We start from the raw sequence: 6,000 nt of genomic DNA, 5'->3' as shown, positions 1-6,000 counted from the left end.
GTCTACCAGTTATATATGTTGATGAACCACAGGAGGGGTGGGGCTGTAGATGTCTACCAGTTATATATGTTGATGAACCACAGGAGGGGTGGGGCTGTAGATGTCTACCCGTTAAATATGTTGATGAACCACAGGAGGGGTGGGGCTGTAGATGTCTACCAGTTAAATATGTTGATGAACCACAGGAGGGGTGGGGCTGTAGATGTCTGTCCTTTCTCCACAGTGAGTGTGTTTTCTTATCAATTAAAGAAAAGACCCAGGTCTCCCACCTGGCCTCTCATTATCGCGCAGGGTGGATAACATCTCTCATTATCATACAGGGTGGATATCACCTCTCATTATCATGCAGGTTTGATAACATCTCTCATTATCATGTAGGGTGGATAACATCTCTCATTATCATGTAGGGTGGATAACATGTCATTATCATGCAGGGTGGATAACATCTCTCATTATCATGTAGGGTGGATAACATCTCTCATTATCATGTAGGGTGGATAACATCTCTCATTATCATGCAGGGTGGATAACATCTCTCATTATCATGCAGGGTGGATAACATCTCTCATTATCATGTAGGGTGGATAACATCTCTCATTATCATGCAGGGTGGATAACATCTCTCATTATCATGTAGGGTGGATAACATCTCTCATTATCATGCAGGGTGGATAACATCTCTCATTATCATGTAGGGTGGATAACATGTCATTATCATGTAGGGTGGATAACATCTCTCATTATCATGCAGGGTGGATAACATCTCTCATTATCATGCAGGGTGGATAACATCTCTCATTATCATGTAGGGTGGATAACATCTCTCATTATCATGTAGGGTGGATAACATCTCTCATTATCATGTAGGGTGGATAACATCTCTCATTATCATGTAGGGTGGATAACATCTCTCATTATCATGTAGGGTGGATAACATGTCATTATCATGCAGGGTGGATAACATCTCTCATTATCATGTAGGGTGGATAACATCTCTCATTATCATGTAGGGTGGATAACATCTCTCATTATCATGTAGGGTGGATAACATGTCATTATCATGCAGGGTGGATAACATCTCTCATTATCATGTAGGGTGGATAACATCTCTCATTATCATGCAGGGTGGATAACATCTCATTATCACGCAGGGTGGATAACATCTCTCATTATCATGTAGGGTGGATAACATCTCTCATTATCATGTAGGGTGGATAACATCTCTCATTATCATGCAGGGTGGATAACATCTCTCATTATCATGCAGGGTGGATAACATCTCATTATCACGCAGGGTGGATAACATCTCTCATTATCATGCAGGGTGGATAACATCTCTCATTATCATACAGGATGGATAATATCTCTCATTGTCATGCAGGGTGGATAACATCTCATTGTCATGCAGGGTGGATAACATCTCATCCCAGGGATGTCCCGAGAAACAAAACAAAAGCCCCACGCCTCCAATTCCCCCTGTTCTATAGAAACCCCCCTACAATACATTGAGCTTGGCTTGGGCATGATCAGTGGTGTACCATCACCACCCCAGGTTTCTCTATCTATCAACAACAAAACACATTGGCTTGCGTCCAAAATGGCACCCTAATCCCTACATGGTGCACTACTTTTGACCAGCCCAATATGGCCCCTGGTCAAAAGTAGTGCACTATATAGGTAATAGGGTGTCATTTCAGACACAGCCACTCCCTCCTGTTGAGCACTCCAACATTAATTTATTCAGGCATATTTAGCAGGACAAAGAGCCGAGGCCAGACCCTCCTGCCACTCACAGCTCGGCTAAGAGTGTCTGAAAGCCTTTTATTATGGGGATTAGAACCATAGAACCAGGGGGTAACTAAGGCATTATGCAGCGAGTGCAGAGAGAGACTGGTGACGATTGACACCCTGATACCTGACATCTCCACTTCTATCCACTACTAAACCATCAGGGAGCCTATAGGAATCATTATACAGCTGTCTGACTGTCTGCGGGACAGACGGACAGACAGCTGATTGACTGTATTTACATCTATGGGCAATTACTGGCCTGTCTCTGTCTCTCTACAGTGTGTGTGTATTGTGCAAATAGAACATATCTTACGTCATAATGAATGGTCTCTGTCTGTGATAAGGAAATCTTTCGATAATGCCATCCGTTTAAAGCTGTTTGGCGTCATTATGTGTGACCCTTTCAGACATTGAAAAGGATTTGAAAACACCCCGATGTTAAGAGAGCCTGTTGGTACCCTCGTTATCTGGAGGATCATCTCTAATTGTGTGTGTCTTGGACCAGAGCACGGGCATGTCGTATGGCCACAAACGGGACAAAGAGGAATTTAGAATGATGTTTCATTTTCCTCTTTAAAGGGGATAATATAATCATAAATATCCTGTATTGGTTTTTAGTTCAAGTGTTACATTTCTTATATTCAGATGTTTTAGTTTTGACAAAACATAAACAACAAATAGAATGGTCATTCATACTAGAATGACTAACGTCACTGTTCCCCCTTCTTTCTCATATGGGATCATTCAGGAATGGATTCCCCTCCAAATAAAGATCTCATTCAAACCATTCACATTGGTCGAATACAGTCAACTCAATGTTACAGGCAACTCAATGTTAAAGTGGTCTGACTACTCTGTTGTCATGGTAATATCTACATCTTCCCCTGAATCTCAGCTCAAATCTGCAGCAATGAAATGATCCAGCGTGGCCTGGATAGGGGTAGTAGCCATGCAGACCAGTGGGGGTAGTAGTAGCCATGGAGACCAGTGGGGGTAGTAGTAGCCATGGAGACTAGTGGGGGTAGTAGTAGCCATGGAGACCAGTGGGGGTAGTAGTAGCCATGGAGACTATTGGGGGTAGTAGCCATGCAGACCAGTGGGGGTAGTAGTAGCCATGGAGACCAGTGGGGGTAGTAGTAGCCATGGAGACCAGTGGGGGTAGTAGTAGCCATGGAGACCAGTGGGGGTAGTAGTAGCCATGGAGACCAGTGGGGGTAGTAGTAGCCATGGAGACTAGTGGGGGTAGTAGCCATGCAGAAAGCTGGTGAGGAGGAGTCAAAGAAGAGGTCCATGAGGGGTAGTGATTGGCCAGTTAGGAGGAGTGGTCTGGTGGTGTGTAGGTCCGTGGGGGGTAGTGATTGGCCAGTTAGGAGGAGTGGTCTGGTGGTGTGTAGGTCCATGAGGGGTAGTGATTGTCCAGTTAGGAGGAGTGGTCTGGTGGTGTGTAGGTCTGTGGGGGGTAGTGATTGGCCAGTTAGGAGGAGTGGTCTGGTGGTGTGTAGGTCCGTGGGGGATAGTGAGAGGCCAGTGAGGAGGAGTGGTCTGGTGGTGTGTAGGTCTGTGGGGGGTAGTGAGAGGCCAGTGAGGAGGAGTGGTCTGGTGGTGTGTAGGTCCGTGGGGGGTAGTGATTGGCCAGTGAGGAGGAGTGGTCTGGTGGTGTGTAGGTCTGTGGGGGGTAGTGAGAGGCCAGTGAGGAGGAGTGGTCTGGCGGTGTGTAGGTCCGTGGGGGGTAGTGATTGGCCAGTGAGGAGGAGTGGTCTGGTGGTGTGTAGGTCTGTGGGGGGTAGTGATTGGCCAGTGAGGAGGAGTGGTCTGGTGGTGTGTAGGTCCGTGGGGGGTAGTGATTGGCCAGTGAGGAGGAGTGGTCTGGTGGTGTGTAGGTCCGTGGGGGGTAGTGAGAGGCCAGTGAGGAGGAGTGGTCTGGTGGTGTGTAGGTCCGTGGGGGGTAGTGAGAGGCCAGTGAGGAGGAGTGGTCTGGCGGTGTGTAGGTCCGTGGGGGGTAGTGATTGGCCAGTGAGGAGGAGTGGTCTGGTGGTGTGTAGGTCTGTGGGGGGTAGTGATTGGCCAGTGAGGAGGAGTGGTCTGGCGGTGTGTAGACCGGTGACAGATAGTGGACCTATGGTAGACTGACACTGAAGAGCCCTCCTGGGACACTTCAACCATGATGGAGGAGCACAGTGTTACAGTAGGGCTGTAGAGATACTTAATTAAGTGGGTAGCGCTAAGTACCATTAGCATAACTGTTGATTAGTCCTCCTCATTAGCACCATCCACAGTTATCAACTATAGAACTGTAGCTCGTCTAAATTACAGTATTCTAAATGACCTGTATAACTGTAGCTTGTCTATATTACAGTATTGTACATCACCTATAGAACTGTAGCTAGTCTATATTACAGTATTGAACATCACCTATAGAACTGTAGCTAGTCTATATGACAGTATTGAACATCACCTATAGAACTGTAGCTAGTCTATTTTACAGTATTGTACATCACCTATAGAACTGTAGCTAGTCTATATTACAGTATTATACATCACCTATATAACTGTAGCTAGTCTATTTTACAGTATTGTACATCACCTATAGAACTGTAGCTAGTCTATATGACAGTATTGAACATCACCTATAGAACTGTAGCTAGTCTATATGACAGTATTGAACATCACCTATAGAACTGTAGCTAGTCTATATTACAGTATTATACATCACCTATATAACTGTAGCTAGTCTATATTACAGTATTATACATCACCTATAGAACTGTAGCTAGTCTATTTTACAGTATTGTACATCACCTATAGAACTGTAGCTAGTCTATATTACAGTATTATACATCACCTATATAACTGTAGCTTGTCTATATGACAGTATTGAACATCACCTATAGAACTGTAGCTAGTCTATATTACAGTATTATACATCACCTATAGAACTGTAGCTAGTCTATATGACAGTATTGTACATCACCTATAGTACTGTAGCTAGTCTATATGACAGTATTGAACATCAGCTATAGAACTGTAGCTAGTCTATATTACAGTATTGAACATCACCTATAGAACTGTAGCTAGTCTATATTACAGTATTGTACATCACCTATAGAACTGTAGCTAGTCTATATGACAGTATTGTACATCACCTATAGTACTGTAGCTAGTCTATATGACAGTATTGTACACCACCTATAGAACTGTAGCTAGTCTATATTACAGTATTGTACATCACCTATAGAACTGTAGCTAGTCTATATGACAGTATTGTACATCACCTATATAACTGTAGCTAGTCTATATGACAGTATTGTACATCACCTATAGAACTGTAGCTAGTCTATATGACAGTATTGAACATCACCTATAGAACTGTAGCTAGTCTATATTACAGTATTGAACATCACCTATAGAACTGTAGCTAGTCTATATTACAGTATTGAACATCACCTATAGAACTGTAGCTAGTCTATATTACAGTATTGTACATCACCTATATAACTGTAGCTTGTCTATATTACAGTATTGTACATCACCTATAGAACTGTAGCTAGTCTATATTACAGTATTGTACATCACCTATAGAACTGTAGCTAGTCTATATGACAGTATTGTACATCACCTATAGTACTGTAGCTAGTCTATATGACAGTATTGAACATCACCTATAGAACTGTAGCTAGTCTATATTACAGTATTGAACATCACCTATAGAACTGTAGCTAGTCTATATTACAGTATTGTACATCACCTATAGAACTGTAGCTAGTCTATATGACAGTATTGTACATCACCTATAGTACTGTAGCTAGTCTATATGACAGTATTGTACACCACCTATAGAACTGTAGCTAGTCTATATTACAGTATTGTACATCACCTATAGAACTGTAGCTAGTCTATATGACAGTATTGTACATCACCTATAGAACTGTAGCTAGTCTATATGACAGTATTGAACATCACCTATAGAACTGTAGCTAGTCTATATTACAGTATTGAACATCACCTATAGAACTGTAGCTAGTCTATATTACAGTATTGAACATCACCTATAGAACTGTAGCTAGTCTATATTACAGTATTGTACATCACCTATAGAACTGTAGCTAGTCTATATGACAGTATTGTACATCACCTATAGTACTGTAGCTAGTCTATATGACAGTATTGTACACCACCTATAGAACTGTAGCTAGTCTATATTACAGTATT

This window comes from Salvelinus alpinus, chromosome 10 (assembly GCF_045679555.1).
Source record: "Salvelinus alpinus chromosome 10, SLU_Salpinus.1, whole genome shotgun sequence".
NCBI lineage: Eukaryota > Metazoa > Chordata > Actinopteri > Salmoniformes > Salmonidae > Salvelinus > Salvelinus alpinus.
This window is presented reverse-complemented; position numbering follows the sequence as displayed.